We start from the raw sequence: 24,409 nt of genomic DNA, 5'->3' as shown, positions 1-24,409 counted from the left end.
AGGAAGCACATTCGCTCGCTCCTGAAAGCTTGTGGGTTCTCCTGATACCTCTGCCTTAGCACATTAATCCAAGCATCTATATGCTGCATATTAAATATAACAAGTTAGAAGTTACCAGACGACTTAAATATAAGTCGTCTACGTGGTCGTCCAAGTAGACGACTTTCCAGACGATTTATCTTTAAGTCGTCTGGAAAGTAGTCTACTTGGACGACTTTGTAGACGACTTAAATCGTGTGCAGAAGACTTACGCAGTCTTCCAGCCATCCTCTGGCTGTCCGGAGGAAGTGGTACCACCTTGTTGGTGATGTACGTGGTTTGTCCTCGGTCTTAGTTAAATAATGACTGCAAACAAAAAAAGCAATCAGTTTTGGACGACTAAATCAAGCTATTATGGGTAAAGCAATCACTTACGGATCAGTTTTCAACCAATCAGCGAGTTCCTTCAACCGATCTTTGTTTACTGGCGGAAATGGATTATAGGCTGCCACTTTATCTTTTTTTTTCTCTGCCGTATAAGGAGATCTCACAGTGGGAGCAGGTTTCTTCGCTCGTTTACTCTTTGCACGCTTGTCCAATACAACCAGGCTCGGTTCTGAAACTGGATCGCTTGGCTCGGTGGAAGCGAGGCTCGGTTGTTGATCGGTGGAAGCGAGGCTCGGTTGGTGATCGGTGGAAGTGACAGCAACAATCTCTTTGGAGGTCTTATTTACCGAGTTCGCCTCGGTTGCTGTATCCTCCGGCAACCATCTCTGCAATAAAAGTTGCACACAAGTTAACTCTGGACGACTTAAACAAAAGTTGTCTGGACGACTAGTTGGACCTGGACGACTTAAAATTAAGTCTTCCGTGGTCAACTAGTCGTCCAGACAACTTACGTTTAAGTCGTCCAGGGTCAACTAGTCGTCCAGACAACTTTTACAGTCGTCTGGACAACTAGTTAACCCTGGATTTGATACTAACCTCTTTGATTTGAGGAGGCTGTTTCTTTTGAGGAGGAGGCTGTTTCTTTTGGGAGGAGGAGGCTGCTGCTGTTTCTTTTGAGGAGGAGGAGGCTGCTGTTTGGTTTGATGAGGAGGAGGCTGGTTACTAACCACGGTTTCATTGGCATGAGGGGTAGCCTGTTTGTTTCTACCCCCGGTTTCTTTGGCAAGAGGGGTAGGTTGTTTATCTTGAGGGGTAGCCTGTTTGTTTCTACCCCCGGTTTCTTTGGCAAGAGGGGTAGGCTGTTTATCTTGAGGGGTAGCCTGATTGGTGACACCAACCTTCTTCTCCACAGCTTCCAATCTATCGGACAACTTCCTAAACTCCCTCATGCACTTATTAAACCCTTTTTTCATGCAGTCAGCTACGCCCTTGAACATAATTTCCAACTCCTCTCTGGTCACCCCTCTAGCCTCTTCTCTAGCCTCTTCACTAGCCACTTTAGGAGCCTCTTTACGAGCTTTCTTCCGAGGTCTTGGATTGTCTTCCTCCTCCTCCTCCTCCTCCTCCAACACAACCATCTCTTTGGCCTTCTTTGATGGAGTCACAACCTTAGGTTTTGTATTGACCTTAGTACCAGTGACTTCCCAGCAATCCATGGTCCACTTCCACGGTCTCCGCTCATACATGACTTTAATGATGTTCTCCGCGGGCAGGTCCTCAACCTCAGAGTCCCATTTTGGCCACATTTCACTAATGTCCTTCTCAACAAAGTTGATCACGCGGGTCTGCAGTAAATAGAAGAATCGAGTTAGATATTTGAAAAAAAATACTAAATAGACGACTTAATTATAAGTCGTCTACTAAGTCGTCCAGCTGGAAGACCTTCCAGACGACTTATAATAAGTCGTCTAATAAGTCGTCCAGATGGAAGACTTTCCAGACGACTTAATTAAGTCGTCCGATAAGTCGTCCAGCTGGACGACCTTCCAGACGACTTATAATAAGTCGTCTGCGCAGTCTTTTGGATTGAAGTAAATACCTGACTCAAGATAGCAGCTTTCATTGATCTGCGGCCTCTGCTGCCCTCGTAAGCCAGTATCGGTGGAGACGGACTGTCTGCTCTGGGACCACCAATACTAGCACCCAATTCCGGCATAGCTGTGTACGTCCAGACCTGAAGAACTTGTATAAACCCATCCACGGTGTAACAGCCAGCAATTTCTTTGTTCCACAAAGAGTCCATCAGCACCTTAAATGCGACTCTCCCCCATGGATAATTCTCAAACCGTTCTAAATCCATCACTAGCCTTGCCAGAGTAGATCGTGTAGCGGTTGAAAACTTTCTCCCTTCAATGAATCCAGTGAAGATGGAGAGGTACGCGAGCCGCTTGCGATCTTCCCTGGACCAATCCCCGCATCTCTGCAGTGCTGCTATTATCTGATCAGTAGTTGGCCCAGCTTCCAGATGAACTCCCAGCATCCCCCAGAAAGAAACCATCTCTGGGGTAACGTCACATTTTGGTGTCTCAAGGTCCTCGATGTACTCGCAGTTTAGACCAGTGAGGTTTTCAAACTCTAACAGTGAAAACCTCAAAGGTTCTGGACCAACGAGAGACCACATCTCATACTTCTTCTTAATGTCCAGCTTGAAACTGAGCATGTAGTGAACCAGCCTTGAAGCCCAACCAAATCCCTGCTCCTTGAACTTGATGAAAACTCCCAAACTCGACTCCTTGAGCTCTTCAAATTCGTCATCAGTAAGAGCTTTCCTAAGAGCAGTATGCAACTTGCTGTTATCCGTATGATACGAAATGCTATTGTGGGCTTCTGGTTCTTCCCCTGATGTGTATAACCTACGGGGGAGTTCTGGAATATCCATCCTTTTTGTCTGCAAAATAATCAAAGACAACAATATAAGTCCAGACGACTTAGTAGACGACTTATAATTAAGTCGTCTGGAAAGTCTTCCAAATGGACGACTTATATTTAAGTCATCTACTAAGTCGTCCAGTTGGAAGACTTTCCAGACGACTTAAATTACTTACAAGTCTTCCAGTCGCAGAAGGAGTTGGAGTACTCGTCATTGCGGTTATAGATCTGAAAAAATAAACGTGAAACGGTGAGAATGAGTAAATTGATAGAGACAACGTTTTATGTTCATCTTTTCCTCGAGATTGATGACTTAGCGGCGTTAGGGTTTACAGAGAAACGGCGCTAAGGTTTACAGAGAAGAAGCGGCGGCGCTAGGGTTTAGAAGAAGCGGCGGCGCTAGTGTTTAGAACGTTGGTGACCACGGTGGCGAGGGCGACGGTTTGTTCGGAAATAGTGGAAGCGGCGGCGCTAGGGTTTAGAGGAATCGGCGGCGCTAGGGTTTAGAGGAATCGGCGGCGCTAGGGTTAGAAGAAGCTGCGGCGACAACGGTGAGAATGAAGTGAGATAGATAGCCGATGTTGAGAACGATGGTTTGTTCGGAAATCGTGGGAATTCGAAATCGCCTTTGAGAGAGAACTGTTAGGGTTTCTGAATATCGCGAAAAATGAAACAAAAAAAAAAAATCACCTTATATATTGGGTAAATAATCCGGTTAGCTTTAAAATTACATTGGTAAACTTTAAGGTTTGGTCCGGTTTAGACGACTTATTCTGGCTGATAATGTACAACAGACGACTTAATATTTAGTCGTCTGTTTTCAGACGACAAAATATTAAGTCGTCCTAGACCCTAAAATGAACCCCTAAACTAAAATGACTAGATTAACTAACTAACCACGTTATAAAATCAAATTATACTTAAATAGTGTTTACTATACACAGAAATGAACACGCATAAGTAATTTTAAAAATTTTCAAAAACGGTTTTAATGCTTTCCAAAATCTAACCCTAAGAACACATACAATACTACAACATATGTTGATGAAACATAAACTTAAGAATATCATGACTCACTACTTTCACTCATCTATGCTGAAAACAATTGAAATTTGTTATATCTTAATTTATACCTCCTAAGACATATGTTAATTACATAATTCCCATTTTTCACTTATCAAAATATTTTTTACAAAATTTTTAAATTATGTTTAAGACTAACTGTCCAGACGACTTTAAGTTAAGTCGTCTGGACAACTTATTTTCAAGTCGTCTAAACAGACGACTTGCGAGGGGTAGAAACGTAAAAAGAATTCCGTTTTTTTGTTTGGTCACAAGGGGATAGTTGTAATTTCAATAGCCTTTTAGGTTACTTTTGCCTTTGACCCAAGTTGGGGTATTGTTTTGGGTTTGACTCCAAGTTTTGAGTCACACTTGGCAATTCTCCCTTTAATAAATAAATAACACTGACACATTACTATTTACCTATTTAATAGGTATAAAATTAGGTATCGTACAGATTTATATACATCTAGTTAATAAGTGTAACGCCCTGACCGCCCACTCTCGGTCCGTGGACCCATCCTATTTTAACATTCGGTGCGTTAATTTTTTCAAGGCTCGAAATCATTGTATACTGAACCTGCAATCACCACATGACATTTTTCTATGATTTGGCATCACTCACGTGGTATCGCGAATTACTTCAAGATAGGTCACTTATCCTTTCACTACTCCAGCCCAAACACGCTTAACTCTGGAGTTCTAAACGGATGTGTGACGGAAAAAGTAAGTCAACTTTAGTGACATAGATAGTAAAATCAATTCTCTTAAGTCTTTTCCATATATCACAACTCATGTTACAATAACATTAAGAAAGCTATTGAATTTTGTGAAGTGTGTTGTTCGGTTTAGCTCTAGTCGGAGGCAAATGGACTGAAAGCCCAATCTGGGACCTGTTACAGAAGCAAGTCAAGTCAGCAACTTGGGGTTTGGCGTTTAAAAGAAGGAGGCCATGACTTATGGGCTTATAATAAGGGTGTGGTTTAGAGGATCATGGGGTTTGGCGTTTAAAAGAAGGAGGCCATAACAACCCTTAACAACCTTCTTCTTCCTCTTGTACTCTGATCAGAGCGTGTGGCGCCGTTGTTGATCTAGAGAGAGAAAGCATATGTAACTCTGGTGATAGTGAATTCCATGCACCAATCCTGAAAGAGATGTACCTAGTAATTGACAGAAAACTCTAAAACGTGTGTGTCTTTCTTTCTTGCTTTCGATTGCTTGCATTTTCTTTCTTGAGCGTCAAAGGAGTCACGAACCTGAAACAAACGAGAGATAATCTCAATGACCTAGAGAGAGTGAGATAAAAGTTAAGAGAGACGAGTGAGCAAGATACTTGTACAATTGGTATCATATCTCGGTTAGAGAGCATTAGAAGGATCATAAGGGATACTCAACACACAGAACACACGTTGAACAAGCTCGTTCAATCAGAAAAAGGTGGACAAAGGATCAATGAATTCATCAAGCAAAATCTTATCAAGCAGAATTGGTAACTGAGAGATCTGTAAACAAAAAATCTTAAACCACATAAATCAAAGCAGAAAGAGAATGCACTAAAGCAACCAGGGAACAACCAACGGACACGGCCCAGTTGATATATGGTGTTTTTGGCATCTTGTATATATGTTTTCTAATTGGTTTTCAAGTCTTTATCGAGTCTTCCTAGTCCTTTTTGAGTCATTACAGGTCTGGAGTTGCATTGGATTGGAGATAGACCAGCTGGAACAAAAAGGACATAACAGAATGCAATTTGGAGATTTTCACGCGGAACAGTCTGAGTGACTGTTCCCGATAGCAGAGCAACCCGAGCGACTGTTCCTGATCGAGCGGAGCACCCGAGTGCATGTTCCTGCGGCTGAGATTTTTAAGGAAACTACAAGTCAATACGGGATTTTCCCTAATTATCCCATCTTTTTCTCCCAGCCGCCTGTGGCTTTGATATATCATATTTTTCTCTTTCTTTTTACATTCTACGCTACTTTTTACACAAGGAACCAGACTTGAGCTTTTAGAGATTTGTGATTTGATACTTTGTAAAGGGAGAAGGCTCCATCTCTCTCACCATAGAGAAGAACCCCCTGAACCCTTATTCTATTTTATCTACACATGTTTTATTCAGTCTCTGTCTCTGTGTTTTCTCTGTTCATGGCTGAGTAGTCAACTTGCTTAGTCTAGGGTGTTTGGGTGTTAGATCCGTGAGTTAAACATAGATAAGTGAAACCATTGATTGTCTTCATTCATAATTGTTCTTAATGCTTGCATTAAACTGGTCGCTTAATGTTAGATCCTAGGTTTAACCTATTCATTAACCATGTAATAGGTTGCTAGATCAGTTATGAATGAGCATTGCATCCCTAACTAGTGAAAGTAGATGTTAGGGTGTTTTGTGAACATATCGGACTTGATCTCTATTGCTTGCTGTCGTGTCTTGATCCAAACGAGTGTTTAGGTATCAAGATTGATCAGCATAGGGAGCAGTACCACGACAGTGGACTGTTCTATTTGAGTGATACGAGTTCTAGACTTGCTCTTAATTGAACTTGAATAATTGTTTGGCTCACACTTGTTTAACACCCAATCAAACCACCCTAGGCTAGCATTTTAATTATCTGAATACTTTAATTAATCTTGTTACTTGTTTCTCACGAAACCCTCAAATCTTAAAACCCCCATATTGTTTTAGCTAAGTATTGATCCCATAAAGATAAAGTGTAATCGTTGGTCTCGGTGAATTCGATCCTAAAGTGCTACATCGACATACCATTCGATTGTGGTAGTGTGCACATTAGGTTAATTGGTGTGCGTATACACATAATATCAATTTGGCGCCGTTGCCGGGGACCACTTTTTACCTTTATTTTTCGGTTATTTATTTAGTCTAAGACCTCTAACTTGCTCTATCCTTTTTGTTGTAACTAATGTTCCAGGTGCATGATCAGTAGACATACTCGGAGAAACGCACAAGGAGAATTGGTTACACTTACCAACCAGGAGCTAGCAAGGTTAGAAAGAACAAATAGTCAACAGCCAAGGCAAACCGACACCACAATGGGTGATCACGCCAATCAGGATGATCTCGCTGCGGCTATGGCACTCATGCAGCAACAGATGCAACAGTTACAGCAGACCATTCAAGCGCAGGAACAAGCTGCCCAACATCAGCAGGAACAGTCGGAGCAGGCTGCTCCAATCGGGCAGAGAAACCTTCCTTGCAACATCCCTACAACTCGTTCTGCCATAGTTCCTCCACCTTGCACCAGGCAGGACTTCGAGATGAAGCCTGCTTTGATCGGTCTAGTACAGAGAAAGGTGTTCTCTGGTCTCTCTACAGAAATTCCAATGGAGCATATTGAGAGTTTCGAAAAAGTCTGCAGTTTCACTCGCGCGAATGGTGTTCCACCAGACTACATCAGGTGCATGTTATTCTCATTCTCTCTTGATTGAAAAGTTGCACGGTGGTTGAACTCTCTCCCTACCGGCTCTCTCACCTCATGGGAACAGGTCCGATCAGCGTTCCCCGCCATTTCTAATCTAAGGCGAGAACAGCTGCATTGAGGAACAAGATCACCTCTTTCAGACAGCTCACCGATGAGCCTTTCTGTGACGCATGGGAGCGCTTCAATGACTATCGCAGAGAATGTCCTCACCATGGATTTGATGATGACTACCTCTTGGAAATTTTCTATGATGGAGTTGACTGGGAATTCCAGAGTGCTATGTACTCTGCCAGCAATGGAGACTTCATGACTCAGACCACTCATAGAGCGTTTGAGCTAATTGAGAACATGGTTGTTACCTCAGCCAATAAGAACGAGGAGAGTGAATGCTCCAAGAAAGGGAACAGTTCTAACACCCAGAAGATAGATGAGCTGACTGCCAAGGTTGATCAGCTACTGAAAAACAATCAAAGGCACGTCTTCAGCATGGAGCAAGCTACGGCCGGGCAGATTCAGGACCAGAACCAGCGACAACCGTAGAACAATCGGCAAGCTATTCCAGCTACCGAGAATAGTCAACCAGATTAGCTGAAGGGTCTGAGTATGATGATGCAACAACTGTTGCAGGGTCAGCAGGTTCAGGCCAAGGTGTTGAATCAGGTAACCACGGAAATCGACACCAGGATGGGCAACATGTTCACTGAGCTGAATGCCAAGTATGACGCTGTTGCGAGCCACATAAGAAAGATCGATGTTTAGCTCGCTCAAAAAACTAAGATTGTTAAGAGGCATCAAGGTATGCTCCCTGGAAAAACTGATAAAAATCCTAGGACTGAGCACTGTAATGCAATCAAGCAGCAGTTCGCTGAGACTGTTCTAGGCGCAGAAGAGAACACAGAGCAGTCTGCTAGCTCTGGAGCGACCGCTCCTAGCGAACCTGCTGAAACTGCACCAGTGCGAGTCTATGTTCCTAAGGTTCCCAATCCAATTCCACCTAAACATTTGATGGATCCCATTAATGCAGAGCAGCTGGCTGGGTTTAGGAAGATGGTAAGAAGGCTTCCTCAAAAGATCTCATTTGAACATGCTTGGGAGATTCGACCATTGCACATGTTCTTCAAAAATTGCAGAGAATCTCAGGAGGAAATCAAGGCACTCTTTACTGAAGCACTGACACCATCGCTGAAGGTACTTCCTAAGGTTGATGACCATGGAAAGTTTGTTTTTCCTTGTTCCATTGCTGGAGTGGAATTCAAGGAAGCTATTTGTGATTCTGGGTCTAGTGTGAACCTTGTCTCAAAAGCGATTATAGACGAGTTGGGCATTGTTGATGTTGAGCCTTCTCAGGTGAAGCTGGCTTTTGCAAACTCCTCCATGGCAGTCCCTTATGGAACAATTTGCAATCTTCCTGTTCAGGTTGAGGACTGTGTGCTCCATACCGAATTTCAGGTTGTTGAGATGAGCAAGGATCATGAGATGCTTTTGATCTTTGGAAGGTCATTTATGGCTACAGTGGGAGCGATCGTCGACATGCCTAATAAGAGAGTCTCCTTCTCCAACATCAACAAGAAGGTTTTCTACAAGGCTGTCCCAACCAGATCACAAATTCGATACGCCTCTTGCATCTCATTGGTTAGTGGAGAACATCCGGAAATTGTTCCTAAGAAGGAGCTTGGTAAAAAGGGAGAGATCAAAAAAGTCATGGATGGAGATCCTCACACTGATACCAAGAAACTCAGTGGGAATGCAAAGGCGAATGAAAAAGTCCAAAAGAAAAGGATTAAGGGTGACCCTATGATGACTTTGATACCTCGGTTGTGTGATGAGAAATCCATTGAGTATGAGGTAAAGTGCAAGGGTACCCCTAACACTACAAGAAAACATATTTTTTACTAGGGCAGTATTCGTTGTAAATTCGTCGTAAACGGTGTGTTACGACGAATTAACGTCGAAAGACATTTCGTTGTTAAACGTCCGTCGTAATGGAGATTTCGTCGTAAACGACTCGTTACGTTTACGACGAAATATATTCCTCGTAAAGCGCAGGGAAAGGATTCATCGTAAACGACACGTAAGCTTTCGTCGTAAAGCCCACGTAATTAAAACGATGTTTGCACACGTAAATACATTCGTTGTAAATCACTCGTAAACATTTCGATGTAAAACCCTCGTAAATGTTTCGATGTTAATCACTCGTAAACATTCGATGTAAACTCCATGTAATGTTTACGAGGAGTTTACATCGTTTGTTATTATATTATTATTAATTAGTATATAATAAATTTTAATTTATATTTAATATTAAGAATTTAAAATAATTTAAATTTTAAAACGAAATATGAAATTGGAAAACATATTTTAAAAAGTCATACAATAATATTTAAATTCATAATACAAACAGAAAAAAAAAAAAAAAACTACATATTCTCGAAGTAGTTGGTGGGGTTGCTCGGTTGTTGACGGGTTGGATCGGACTCTTGGGGATCTCGTGGTGGCATTTCAAGAGCGGCTCGTCTCTCACTCAACATTCTCTACATAACCGGGTTTCCCATGGCCATCACATCTAGCAAATCCTCAAGAGAGTCTAAACGAACCTGCTGGCTATCCATTCGAGCCTTCATCTGAGCAGTCTCTTCATCCCGTCTCGAAGTGTATGACGAAGTTGCCCTTGCAACTTCGTTAACAGAGCCTATACCGACTATCTGTCCCTTCTTTTTAGGAGCCACCTATAAAATCAAAACATATATTAATATAGTTAATTATGTTAAAATATTTAAAATAATGTAAACAGAAATTTTAAGTTGTACCTCTTCGAAGATTCTGTCGACCTCTTCGGTGGACAATGTGACTGGTAATCCATCGGGAGACTCCTGGGTTAGTTGCGTCTCCTGTTCTTCAATTCGACCAGCCACTGTTTGGAAGAGTTTCTCAGATGCAGGATCCACAAAAACTCCGTCGGATGTGGCGTGAGTCATCTTGAATAGGTCAGACAGAGAAGGTAAGACTCCCGTCTTCTCGAACTACAAAAAAAAAATTAAATTAAATATTATAAATTATATTAATTGAATATTTTAAAATATATATTTAAAACAAAACTTACAGCTTCTAGACGGACTCCTGCATGAGGTTTTTGTCCGGTTCTGTGAAGCATGGGCAAATGACCATCTTTATCCTTCGTCCTTCGAGAAGCCGAGCACGAATTGGCCTTTTTGATCGAAGAGGGGTGCTCCCAATAGGCGATGAGGCCATTCCACACATCCGTCGTGAGCTCAGTGGGCTTTCCTTCATACCCGTAGATCTCCCACTTGTCCTTCCAATCAGAGACTGTGTTGCAGAGGCGTATCTTTGCCTTTGCAACGAATTCCGCCTTCACTCTCTCGGTGATTCCCAAAGACCAATGCCACTTTTGCTGAAACATAAATATTTTTAAAAAATTACAATTAATAATAAATATTAAAAAAATATATATATATATATTTAAAAGTGAAAATTTAATTAAGTTTAAAAATCTTACCGCAAAACATTTAAACCACGTGATCTTAACGTGATTTGGTGTCTTGCTCCAGTTCGGGTATGCCCCGTCGTAGTAACCCTTAATCGTCGCCGAAACGCTCCGGCTAACACGGTTGTTAGCCCCAAACCTGAAAAAAAACAATTTAACCGTTAGAAAATAAAAATTAATTAAATTTTAATGTAATAAAAATTAATAACTTACCAATAAGTTCCTCGGGGTCTATCGGGGTCTAGAACATCCAAACCCTCCCGTCTAGGCTGGGCAAGCAAATCCTCCACCGTATATCTCGCGAAGGGAGCATATGAAGGCACACGCAAATCCGGATGAACTGCACCTTCTGGGACAGGCTCAGGTGCAGCCGCTGGAGGAGGAGGTGGAGGCATCTGCGGTGGAAGAGGAGGACTCGAAAAAACTCTCTGAGAAGTCTGAGAGTCTGGAACTGCATCGGAAGGCGATGGACCGGATGAAGAGGTACCGGAACCATCGCCAAACAACTGGGCATAAGTAGGTGCTGTTGGTTTCCTTCTAGGAGCCATCTAAAAAAAATTTAAATAAATTTAATCAATTATGACGACATAATTAAAAAATTATTCCGTTACCTAACTAATCACCTAAACTATAGTATTCCGTCATCTAACTAATCACCTAAACTAATTATCTAACTAATCACCTAAACTAATTACCTAACTAATTAATAACCTAAACTAACTTAAAAAAAAAAGGAGGAAAGAGAATGTACCTTAGAAGGAGAGGAGAGGAATTTGGGAGGAATGAACGAGGCTGCCTCGTCTCGGCGTCTCAATATATAGAAAAGGATTCGTCGTAAACGCGACGTAATATTACGACGAAGTTACCAGGCCCGCGTTTTCATTTACGACGAAGTTACCAGGCCCGCGTTTTTCGATTTACGACGAAATTACGTCGAAACGTCGGTTTACGACGAATTTACCAGGCCCGCGTTTACGACAAAGTTACCAGGCCCGCATTTTTCCATTTACGACGAAATTACGTGGAATCGATTTAACCATTTACGACGAAGTTACCTTGCCCGTGTTATTTTTACAACGATTTTACAACGCTTAACCCTAAACACCGAGAATGAAATCCCTAAACCCCAAAGTCACATATCATCTAACATCATATCTCTTCTCTACTACTTTGTGCTATTTCTCCAACTTAAACTCTAAAACCCTAAAACTCCAAATAATTTTTTAAAAACTAAAGAAATACATATTATATAAAACAACATTTGTTACACAAACATTAGGATGGTAAAAAAACAATATTTCTTTTAACATACGTTACAATAGAGAAATACAACATTTGTTACATATATTACATCACTCTAAATCGTTTTCGTTCTCATCAATATTACATCACTCTTTTTTGAGTGTTCATACACAAAGCAGATATGGGAGAAACTAGCGAGAGGTGTGCTAAGGGATCGGTTTACATCGAGCTGGTCTGATATTAGGAGGATAATTGTTGATGAAGATCAGGAGAAAATGCTCCTCTTTACTATCAGATATCTATTTCAGACTGCAGTTCACAGCATTTGGAGAGAGAGAAACCGAAGAAGACACGGGAAGGCTGCTTCTCCATATGCTCTAATTGCAAAGCTGATCGACAAGACCATGAGAAATAAATTCTCAATCATTCAAAAGAAGGGGGATAAGAGGCTGGCAGGAGGGTTACAATATTGGTTTTCAACAAGATAATACTTCATGGGAGGGGGACTTGAGCTGCAGTTTTGAGAAAGGGATAAACTATTGAAGGTTAAAAATTTGATTAGGAAGAACCAGTAGGAGTGAGAGCTGGATATCCAGTAGGAGTGAGAGCTGGCTGCCTAGTAGGAGTGAGAGCTAGGTAGAATTGAGAAGGATGGGAAGAGATGAGGAGGTAGATGAGCTGAAGCATGATTTTCTTTTTGATTTTATAAATCTTGTATAGAAATCTTAGGAGAAAGGCCACACATAGTTGTAACAAGGTTTTTTCTTTTTGAATTAAATTTAACATTCAATTCAAAAAAAAAAAAAAAAAATATTACATCACTCTAAATCGTTTTCGTTCTCATCACTATCATTACAATCATCTTCGTCGCTTCTCTCGAACTCGTCTTCACGTGCTTCATCTGTCGTATCTTCGGGAATATCTTCATATTGAAAGTTTTGCGGGTCGATCAAAAGGATTTCATCAGTTGGTTGTTCTGGTACCTCAACTTCATTGATAGCGTCTTCTTCTTGCAAGGGCGGTTCTTCTCCAGCGACAATGCGTCCACGAGGTGTAATTTTGATAGCAGCTAACCAGTTTATCCCGGAAGTTCGAAGCCGAAGATAAGGAAGGAAGCTAACTTGCTCGGCTTGTGAAGCTAAAATGAAAGGCTCAAATTTGTTGTATCTTCTCCCAAAATTGACATCCACAACACCAAATTGGTTATACCGAATCCCTCGGTTCACAACAGGATCGAACCATTCACATTTGAAGAGGACGCATTTTAGCTTCATGATATCTTGCATATTTCCATTATCTTTTCCATTCATCCACGTGCATTTTGATCATATAGACTAGGATTTAGCCATGTTTAGGTTACATTTTGCATACATTAGTCTCTATCAGGTGTTGGAGTGCCACATGGAGTTCTTGGGGCTATTTGGATGCGTTTGGAGCTCAAAGGAGGTGAAATATGTGATCATTGGACGAGCAGAGCAGGGGAGCGAGGTTCCGCAGCGACGTCATGAGGTCGCTCCAAAGCACCTCTCAGAGCGACCTAGCTGGAGCGACCCCGTGAAGTCGCTCGCCATATTCACCCAGTGAAGCGACTTGCCCAGAGCGACGCGCCGAGTTCGCTCGCATCTCACACACCTCTCGGAGCGACCTCCCAAAGCGACACCCCGAGGTCGCTCGCGTCTCTATGGCGAGACAACACGAAGCGAAGCCCGGAGCAACCTCTCAGAGCGACCCACTGAGGTCGCTCCCGAAGGCCAGAGCGACCTCTCGGAGCGACATGCTGAGGTCGCTCCGCGTCTATTGTTGGGTCGATTTTCTATTTTACTTAAGGGCCTTTTGGTCATTTCATTATGCACGTTTTTATTTTCTAAACCTATGTTTTAATACTCTGTAAGCCACCAGGAGGAGATTATCTTTTGATCTATTGAGAAATACACAAAAACTCTCTTGAGAAGTTTATCTCTTGGATTTTGATTGTTATGTTCTTGTGTTCTTGTTGATTTCTTATCTATTTCTCTACATGATTAATCTGAAATCCAATATGGGTTTAAGAGGAATCATGGAGATTAGTGAGTAATCACCTTTTGAATTCATGGGTTAGGGAGATCAAGGGTGATTAGGTTAGTTCTAGGATGTTTTAGTGTAGATCATTCTTGTTCCTTGCTAGTAGAGTATTCATAATGCATCTTCTGAGTTGGCCACTCAAAAGTTGATCAATAGACATTTCCCACCCAAAAGGTGTTGATGAAATGCCTGAGACAACTCTCCTAGGCTTTTAGTATACTTTGCCAAAGACATTTGTTGTTAAAGGTGCTAAAATAGCTAATAGACTTGTTAGTAATGATTGCTTTCATATTATTCAACCAAAGACATTTGATGTTTGAGATATGTTAGCAAATGAGCATTCATCTAGACATAGAGCTTGCTTAGAATTGTGTCTAGGCTTAAGGTCGATAGTTTGATTGATCATTTGTCATCCTTAGTTCGAAACTTGATCACCCAAGGTCTAATCCCTATGCCCATGAGTTCTCTTTTCCCTTAGTCAAGAAAGTATCATTCTGTTATTGCTTTTTAGTTTTAGTCATAGCTTAAAACTCATCTAAATCATTGGTTGCACTTAGATTAAGTGAGTACTTGCATTCTCATTGCTTTGATATCCCTCAGAACTGGTTCGACAATCACTATACTACAACATTTGTCTAAGGAGCCTTGAAAACTCTTAACATCAAATTGGCGCCGTTGCCAAATTCTGAGTAGATTGAACATTGAGATTTAGTCACTTACTTGAGACTAAGTCATTTTTATTTTCTTTTGTTACTGATTCTTCTTCTTCACCTACCTTTAACTTTCAGGTGCATGAACTTGAGGAGCAGGGGTCCATCAAACCTAGTTCCCATAGTAGCAGACATCAGAGCTTTCGAGAGGGAGTGTGCTAGAGCTAGAAGAGAAGAAGAATAACAAGCCCACTTGCAGAGATTGGATATTGATATGGCAGATCCACCGCAAGGGCCAGAACACCAACCGCGGGCAGCTCGACCCATTGGTACTTATGACCGGCCCAACATTCTTGGTCATAGACTAGGAATCCGAGCACCGGCTGTGGCAGCCAACAACTTTGAGGTCAAGTCAGGACTCCTCAACGTGATCGAGAACAACAAATATCATGGCTTGGCTTTAGAGGACCCATTCGATCACTTGGACAGGTTCGACAGCTACTGTGGGTTGTCAAAAACCAATGGTGTGTCAGAGGATGCCTTAAAGCTGAAGTTATTCCCTTTCTCTTTGGGGGATAAGGCACGTCAGTGGGAGAAGTCTCTACCCAGCGACTCTATCACTACTTGGGATGAGTGCAAGAGAGCATTCTTGGAGAAATTCTTCTCATCCTCAAGAACTGCGAAGCTGAGAAATGAGATCTACAGTTTCCAACAGAAGAACTTGGAAGGCTTCAGGGAAGCCTGGGAGAGATTCAAGGGCAACCAAGCTCAATGCCCACACCATGGTTTCTCTAAGGAGAGCTTACTGAGCACATTCTACCGTGGTGCTCTTCCTAAGTACAGGGCCAGACTGGATACAGCTAGCAATGGGTTCCTCTTGGGGAGAACTGAGGAAGATGCAGAGGAGCTGGTTGACAACATGGTAAAGAGTGATGCAGTCTACAGTGGAGACCACGACAGAAACAGTCGAACAGATGATAAGCAGACGAGGAAGGACTTGAATCCTCTACAGGATAAGATAGACATCCTCCTTGCTGATAAAGCCACACAAGAGCAGCTGCACTTTGTTGGTAACCCAAGCCAAGAGACACCACCTGTTGTCCATGAGTTTGAGGGTTTGGAAGGTCAGGAAGAGCTGTGTTTCATCAACAACAATGGTAGCTGGTACAAAAAAGAGCCCAACTTTCAGTACAACAACTACCAACAGAAATCCTATCCCAACAACCAACAGAGTGGTTATCCGCCTCGAAACAACCAGCAAGGCAGCTATCAACCTCAGCAAAACCCCTCATCTGGTTCCTCTGCTCCTCAAGAGAGCAGCACTGACACCCTGCTGAAACAAATCTTGGAGTCTCAGACTAGAAGTGAGAAGCATGTTGGTTATGAGTTGAAGAACCTTCATTCCAAGATTGATGGGAGCTACAATGAGCTCAACAACAAGTTCTCACATCTTGCTTCTACAGTCAAAATTTAGAGAATCAGTTTGCTTCCATGAACACTCACCAGACTCGCCAGCAAGGATCTCTACCTGGAAAATCTGACCAAAACCCCAAGGAGGCCAAAGCTATCACCCTTAGGAGTGGTAAGCAGTTACCTCCTACAACCCTCACCAGGGATGCTGAGAAACTAGGTGAGGAAGTGGCCATCAACTTAGATGATGAAGTGGTGATTGTTGATGAGAAAATCAATGATGAAATCTTGGAGAAGATTGTGGAAGCCAAAGGTAAAGGAAAGGTGGGGGAAGAGAAGAAAACAGTGAAAGATGGTGAAGTTCTTGCTCCAGCAAGAGAGAATTCTTTTGTTCCTCCTCCCTGTAAACCCAAACTACCATTCCCTGGTAGATTCAAGAGGCAGCTGCTAGAGAAGTACAAGGCTTTGTTTGAGAAGCAAATGAGTGAAGCTCAGGTTGCAATGCCCATCATCGATGCTTTCATGTTGATTCCTCAATACAACAAGTTCCTGAAAGATGTTGTAGCTGCAAAGAAGAAGGAATGGAAAGCATGATGATTCTTACCCATGAGTGCAGTGCCATCATCCAAAGGCTTGATGTTCCAGAGAAGTTAGAGGATCCAAGATGCTTTACACTACCTTGTGCTCTTGGACCTATGGTATTTGAGAAATGTCTCTGCGATTTGGGAGCTAGTGTCAGCGTGATGCCTTTGTCTGTCACAAACTAAGCTTGGATTCACTCAGTACAAGAAATGTAAACTCTCTCTGGTGTTAGCTGATCGTTCAGTGAAGTACCCTGTGGGCATCTTAGAGGACCTACCTCTGAAGATTGGAAGGTATGAGATACCTACAGATTTTGTGGTGCTTGAGATGGGTGAGGAGGCTCAAGACCCATTGATTCTTGGAAGGCCATTCTTAGCTACAGCAGGAGAAATTGTTAAGGTGAAAGAGGGCACGATTGATCTCCATTTGGGTAAGGGGGCATGTTCTCCACTTTGACATCAAGGAGAAAATGAAGAAACCAACTGTGTTCGGGCAAGCCTTCTACATTGAAGAGATGGGCACTCTTACTGATGAGCACCTTGAAGAGTTACCACCTGACGACGACGAGGAGGGAGCATCTCCCTCTACTCATTCTCCATAGAAGGTAACCCACTACTTTCCCTTGTATATACCATTTCGTTTTTGCATATTAGTTTTCTCTTTTTGGGTATCTCTCTCTCCTTGACAACACAGAGACTGTGTCATTTAAGTTTGGGGGAGGTACCAAGTATTTGATCACGTTTGCTTTGATGATTTTGAGTCTCATGCATTGCATTATACATATATATTTGCATAAAAAAAAATTCATTTAGTTTGCATCATTGGCATTTCTAGGAGAGTCTAGAGCATATAGGTTGCATTTACTTGCATTGGGAGCAATGATTTGAAATGCCTTGTAAAGAACATTACTTTGCACCTGAATAGCTTATGCACCTCTCAAAAACACTTGTATGCTTCGAGCCTTGAAGACTCTTCCTGAAACTTGTTGATTGCTGAAACTCAGTCTTTGAAGCCAACTACAACCTTATTTGAACTGAACGAACTTAATGCTTCTTGCTCATGGTCCCTTGTGTACTGAGTCATGGCTATACACACTTGAGTTGTCACATTCTTTATGCCAATCTTATTTTGACAAACTCTAGTGGTAGACCACTCCCAAAACCTTTCCCTTCTTTTAAGCTTTCATTGTTTGATGAGTGAGGCCTTCTTCGGAAAGTCTTACATGTGCATAATGTTGAGAGTATCGGGAACGACAATGCTTTATCTTCATTCTTGCTAGATTGGGCACTCTATTGTCTAGCTATAGGTGGGGGGTGAGAGTTGTGATTATGATTTGGGAGCAATGAAAAAGGAAAAGAAATGACTCTTTGTGTTTAAGTGAATTGTCTTATTGGGATAAGTAGAAAAACCTCTAGCTCAAGTTATGAAAAGTCTTGGCCCCCATCAAAAAAAAAAAAAAAAAAAAATAATAATAATAATAATAATAAAAAGAAAAGAAAAAGAAAGAAAAAGTGGGCTAGCAAAGTTGTTAGGAGCTAAGTAATGTTTTGAGGTTGTGGAAAATCCCTTGTAGATTTCAAAGAGAAGGAGTTAAAGTTCTTAGGATCTTTTGGTGAGAGATGTGAGTTGGGTTTGACATTTGGGAATGATTGTGTAATTGTATGTTTGGGAAAATGGTAGAACAATGGAGATTGAGCATTGTATGCATGAGTTGATCCCTTTCTTAGATTTATTATGTGCAATGTCAAGGCTACTTGTTTCGAGAGTAAACCACCTTAAAGATTTTATGTTTCGAACCTCTTGAATCACTTGAATAAAAGCCTTCCCTCACCCAACCAAATGACTTGGACCAACTTACCATTTGCAAGAATTCACCTGATGTTTTGTGCTTAATGAATGTGAGAGTTGGTTGATTTGAATGTGTGGATGCTTGATGATGAGTGTAAGGGCAAAAAGAGTTGAGATAGGCCTAGAGAAGCTAGAGTGTAATAAGAGAGTGTGCTCATGCTGGATTAGATGTTGAATCGAGTACTAGTTGTGTTTCTTTTGGTTATGAGCTCCCACCTTCAAACCTCTCTCCCTATGAGTTCTAGAAAGTTCACTTGTGGACAAGTAAAAGAACAAGTTTGGGGGAGTTGATATCTTGCATATTTCCATTATCTTTTCCATTCATCCATGTGCATTTTGATCATATAGACTAGGATTTAGCCATGTTTAGGTTACATTTTGCATACATGAGTCTCTATCAGGTGTTGGAGTGCCACATGGAGTTCTTGGGGCTATTTGGATGCATTTGGAGCTCAAAGGAGGTGAAATATGTGATCATTGGACGAGCAGAGCAGGGGAACGAGGTTCCGCAGCGACGTCATGAGGTCGCTCCAAAGCACCTCTCAGAGCGACCTAGCTGGAGCGACCCCGTGAAGTCGCTCGCCATATTCACCCAGTGAAGCGACTTGCCCAGAGCGACGCGCCGAGGTCGCTCGCATCTCACACACCTCTCGGAGCGACCTCCCAAAGCGACACCCCGAGGTCGCTCGCGTCTCTACGGCGAGACAACACGAAGCAAAGCCCGGAGCGACCTCTCAGAGCGACCCACTGAGGTCGCTCCCGAAGGCCAGAGCGACCTCTCGGAGCGACATGCCGAGGTCGCTCCGCGTCTATTGTTGGGTCGATTTTCTATTTTACTTAAGGGCCTTTTGGTCATTTCATTATGCACGTTTTTATTTTCTAAACCTATGTTTTAATACTCTGTAAGCCACCAGGAGGATATTATCTTTTGATCTATTGAGAAATACACAAAAACTCTCTTGAGAAGTTTATCTCTTGGATTTTGATTGTTATGTTCTTGTGTTCTTGTTGATTTCTTATCTATTTCTCTACATGATTAATCTGAAATCCAATATGGGTTTAAGAGGAATCATGGAGATTAGTGAGTAATCACCTTTTGAATTCATGGGTTAGGGAGATCAAGGGTGATTAGGTTAGTTCTAGGATGTTTTAGTGTAGATCATTCTTGTTCCTTGCTAGTAGAGTATTCATAATGCATCTTCTGAGTTGGCCACTCAAAAGTTGATCAATAGACATTTCCCACCCAAAAGGTGTTGATGAAATGCCTGAGACAACTCTCCTAGGCTTTTAGTATACTTTCCCAAAGACATTTGTTGTTAAAGGTGCTAAAATAGCTAGTAGACTTGTTAGTAATGATTGCTTTCGTATTATTCAACCAAATACATTTGATGTTTGAGATATGTTAGCAAATGAGCATTCATCTAGACATAGAGTTTGCTTAGAATTGTGTCTAGGCTTAAGGTCGATAGTTTGATTGATCATTTGTCATCCTTAGTTCGAAACTTGATCACCCAAGGTCTAATCCCTATGTCCATGAGTTCTCTTTTCCCTTAGTCAAGAAAGTAGCATTCTGTTATTGCTTTTTAGTTTTAGTCATAGCTTAAAACTCATCTAAATCATTGGTTGCACTTAGATTAAGTGAGTACTTGCATTTTCATTACTTTGATATCCCTCAGAACTGGTTCGACAATCACTATACTACAACATTTGTCTTAGGAGCCTTGAAAACTCTTAACATCACTTCAATAACCCCAGAAATTCCACTTCAATAATCTCCTGCAAGATCCCGTAAAAGTCCGTTTCACCTTTCACACATATTCCGTAGTTACTCGTTGCCCGATGTCTCCCATACTCGTATGTGTGAAAGGTAAATCCTCGTGTGAAATACATAGGTGATGTGGTGACCTTTGAAACTGGACCTTGAACCAATTCGTGAAACCATACGGGATAATAAGGATCGTCATAATCAACCTGCACAAAGCAGTTATTCTTAATTAATATTGAAGTATCAAAACACTTACTTAACTAATCAATGTATGAGATATAATACGTACCTGTGATTTTAACCACTTGACAAAGTGCTTATCTTTACGTGTGTCCACATTAGTTGGAGATATTCCTGGTATTGCTTCTTCAACTTGAGATACAAACATGCTGCAAATTAACCAAATAATCAAGTCATACATAATTAACTTCAATTCATATAATTAACATTCACAAAAATATTTACCTTTCAAAGTAACGGGTCACTGCATCCTCGCAGTTGAGCAGAATATAAGTGTGGGCACTATGTTTATCCTCTTCACATGACCACCATACTTCTTTCGTTTTACCACCAAACCGTGCAATTTCGCAGAAAATGTCAGGAACACCATCAATTGGATATGATGTCGGTACTCCACCATCATCATATCTTCTAGGAACTCTTTTCCTCGTACGAACAGTTTGAGCAAAGTAGTATGATGTGAAGTTAGATGTTTCGGCTGTCAAACTCCCCGCAACTATTGAACCTTCCACCTTTGCAAGATTTCTTGCTTTCCCCTTCAAATGTTTCATATGTCGCTCATACGGATACATCCATCCGTTGTGAACAGGTCCACGAAGCAATGCTTCATACGGTAGGTGGACAACTAGATGCTCCATGACGTCAAAAAATGAAGGAGGAAATATCTTCTCCAGGTTGCACAATATGATCGGAATGTTATGATGAAGTTGTTCGATGACTTTTTCCTTAAACGTATGTGTGCTAAGATCTCTGAAAAAAGCGCCGATGGCTGTATATTGCAAAAGTAATCAAATTAATAACATTTCATAACATATGTATATATATTATAAAATTATAATTACCTGCAAGTGCTTCATGGACATTTGCTGGAAGGAGCTCGGCAAAAGCAAATGGAAGTAGTCGTTGCATAAACACATGACAATCATGACTCTTCATTCCGGAGAACTTTTGACCTCGTTCAACACATCTTGATAGATTTGAAACATAACCATCAGGAAACTTAACTTCTGATGCAACCCAGTCAAACAAGGTTGTTTTGGCTTCTGATGACAACCGGAAGATGGGAACAGGAACATTTCCATTGCTCTTGATATGTAACTCACTTCTTGAGCAAATATCAGGTAAGTCCATCCTTGACTTTTTGTTATCTTTTGTCTTCCCAGGGACGTTAAGTAATGTATTCATGATGTTCTCAAAAAAGTTCTTCTCAATATGCATGACATCCAGATTGTGGCGTAAGAGAAGATCCTTCCAATAGGGTAGCTCCCAAAATATACTCTTCTTATGCCAATTGTGAGACACACCATACCCATCAGGAATATTTCCAGGAACATCCCAATTTCCTCCAACTTTAACTGTTTCCTGAGCTCCGTAATAATCAATGTCTGCTTTGATCTGTTGGCCGGTGAGATATGGAGGAGGACCGTCTCTGACAATTTTTTTGTGCCGAAACAATGTCTTATTTCTTCTGTACGGATGGGCAAGTGGAAGAAAGCGACGATGACAATCAAACCAACAACTCTTCCTACCATTCTTCAGTTGAAAAGCATCTGTCGATCCAAGACAATATGGACAAGATAATCTTCCATGTGTTGTCCAGCCAGACAACATCCCATAAGCAGGGAAATCACTTATCGTCCACAGCAGAACTGCTCGCATCGTAAAATTGTTTTTCAAGGAACAATCATACGTCCTCACCCCTTCTGACCACAATTGCTTTAGCTCTTCTATCAACGGTTGAAGAAAAACATCAAGAGACCGTTTTGGATGCTTCGGCCCAGGGATTAATATGGTCAAAAATAGAAATTCTTGTTCCATGCACATATCCGGCGGTAAATTGTATGGCGTAAGAATGACTGGCCACAAAGAATATTGTCTACCAGACATTCCAAATGGACTAAATCCATCGGTGCATAACCCAAGATAGACATTCCGAATATTTGTAGCAAAATTTGCGTGTGCCTTGTTGAAATGTTTCCACGCTCTTGCGTCTTATGGATGTGCAACCTCACCATCTCTCTGGACATGTTCCGCATGCCACCTCATCGACGCAGCAGTCCTCTCAGAATGATATAATCTTTTCAATCTGTCTGTAATTGGTAGGTACCACATCCTTTGGTACGGTACCCTATTCCTCCCACGGCCTTGCGGTTTGAATCGTGGTTTTTTGCAGAATTGACACTCTTCTAACTTGTCATCTTCTTTCAAGTAGATCATGCAGTTGTCGATGCAAACATCAATCATCTCCGAAGGCAACCCAAGACTATAAACCAATTTCTGAATCTCATAATAGGATTCAGCAGACACGTTGTCTTCTGGCAAATACTCTTTAAACAACTCCGCCCATGCATCCATGCAATTCTCAGGTAAATTATGATCCGTTTTAATATTCATCATCCTAGCTGCTAGAGACAATTTAGAGAGACCTTCTCTACAACCAGTGTAGATTGGTTGATTTGCAGCATCTAGCATTTCATAAAACCTTTTTGCATCCAAATTAGGTTCTTCTACATTTCCAGTTCTATCAGCTATTGTTGTAGTTGTTTCTAAAAATGCATCACTAATCATATCTTGAACCCTATCATGATCTACCATCTGCTCCTGATCTTGATGATAATTATATTCATTATGCAAATGATTCGGTTCTTCACTATGATGACCATCCTCAAAATTATTATTACTACTACTAGCTTCATTTCCCCCATAACCCTCTCCATGTTGATACCAAATGTAGTACTGTGGTGTAAATCCTCTGTTTACTAAATGCTTCCATACAGTTTCACTACGTGCAAATTTTGAATTCTTGCATTTTTGACAGGGGCAGAACATCTTACCGCTTTCCTGTGTGATCGGTGTACAGCCCGCCTGGTGCATGAATGTCTCTAGCCCGCTCAGAAATGCGTTCGTCACCCTCCCGTCGGAATCTTTGTGCAAATACATCCAACTCCGTAACTCGTAAATACTACCGCCACCGGCCATTTTTTTCTTAATTTTTTTTTTGAAATTTTTTTTCTGATTTTTTTTCCGTTTGTGTGTTGTGAGGAAGAGAGTTGTGAGAAATGACATATATATAGAGAAATTATCGAGTTTGGTAGTTGAAATATAACAACGATTTTACAAGGAATATTTTACATGGATTTTACATGGTTTTAACATAATATTTACAACGACTTTACGACGAAATTAGGTAAGTTAAAGCGCATTGAATACACGTTTTCACCTAAATATAACGGTAACATGTTTCGTTGTAATGTCGATGTAATGATTACGACGTATTTCTCATTCCACGTACATTCGTCGTAAACTTACATGGATTTTACGACGAAAACTGTTCGTCGTAAATTTACATGGCGTTTACGACGAAAGTTGGATTCCTCGTAACTTCGTTGTAAACACCATGTAAATTTACGACGAAATATTTTCGTCGTAAATCTTCGTTGTTATGGGCACGTTTTCTTGTAGTGTAAACTTTTCTTTAAAGTCATAGCTATTTTCACACATGAGCTGAAAGAGAAAGGGGAAGCTGCTGTAAAAGAGTTGTTGAGCAGAGTCTTGAAGCTGAACATGCAGGATTTTGGAGCTTGTTTTGGAACAAGCCCTCATGCTCAACCCAACTGATCTCAGTCACCAAGTCAAGCTAGTGACTTAAACCAAGCGCTTGGTGGGAGGCAACCCACTTGTAAGTGTAAATATAATTTGGTTTTGTTTTTCTTTGCTTATTTTTCGTTTTAGTTTATTGAGTCTCAGGTCAAAAAGCAGAAAAATTTGAGATAGTTAAAAATTCTGGGTTGCTGAAGGAGCGACTGCTCCAGGC

The 24,409-nt window shown here is 41.3% G+C and overlaps 2 non-coding genes across 2 annotated transcripts; both read right to left on the bottom strand.

Annotated features, from left to right (window-relative positions):
* Window positions 1-7,406: 7,406 nt before the first annotated feature.
* LOC125592147 lies at window positions 7,407-7,513 on the bottom strand. Its single transcript, XR_007327996.1, has one exon. It is a non-coding gene; the product is annotated as a small nucleolar RNA R71 (small nucleolar RNA).
* Window positions 7,514-15,432: 7,919 nt separating this feature from the next.
* Window positions 15,433-15,539, bottom strand: LOC125592110. Its single transcript, XR_007327960.1, has one exon. It is a non-coding gene; the product is annotated as a small nucleolar RNA R71 (small nucleolar RNA).
* Between the last annotated feature and the right edge of the window lie 8,870 nt (window positions 15,540-24,409).

The sequence above is a fragment of the Brassica napus genome, chromosome C8, assembly GCF_020379485.1.
Source record: "Brassica napus cultivar Da-Ae chromosome C8, Da-Ae, whole genome shotgun sequence".
NCBI classification, from domain to species: domain Eukaryota; kingdom Viridiplantae; phylum Streptophyta; class Magnoliopsida; order Brassicales; family Brassicaceae; genus Brassica; species Brassica napus.
Note: the sequence above shows the minus strand (reverse complement) of the source record. Positions and strands in the feature narration are given on the sequence as shown.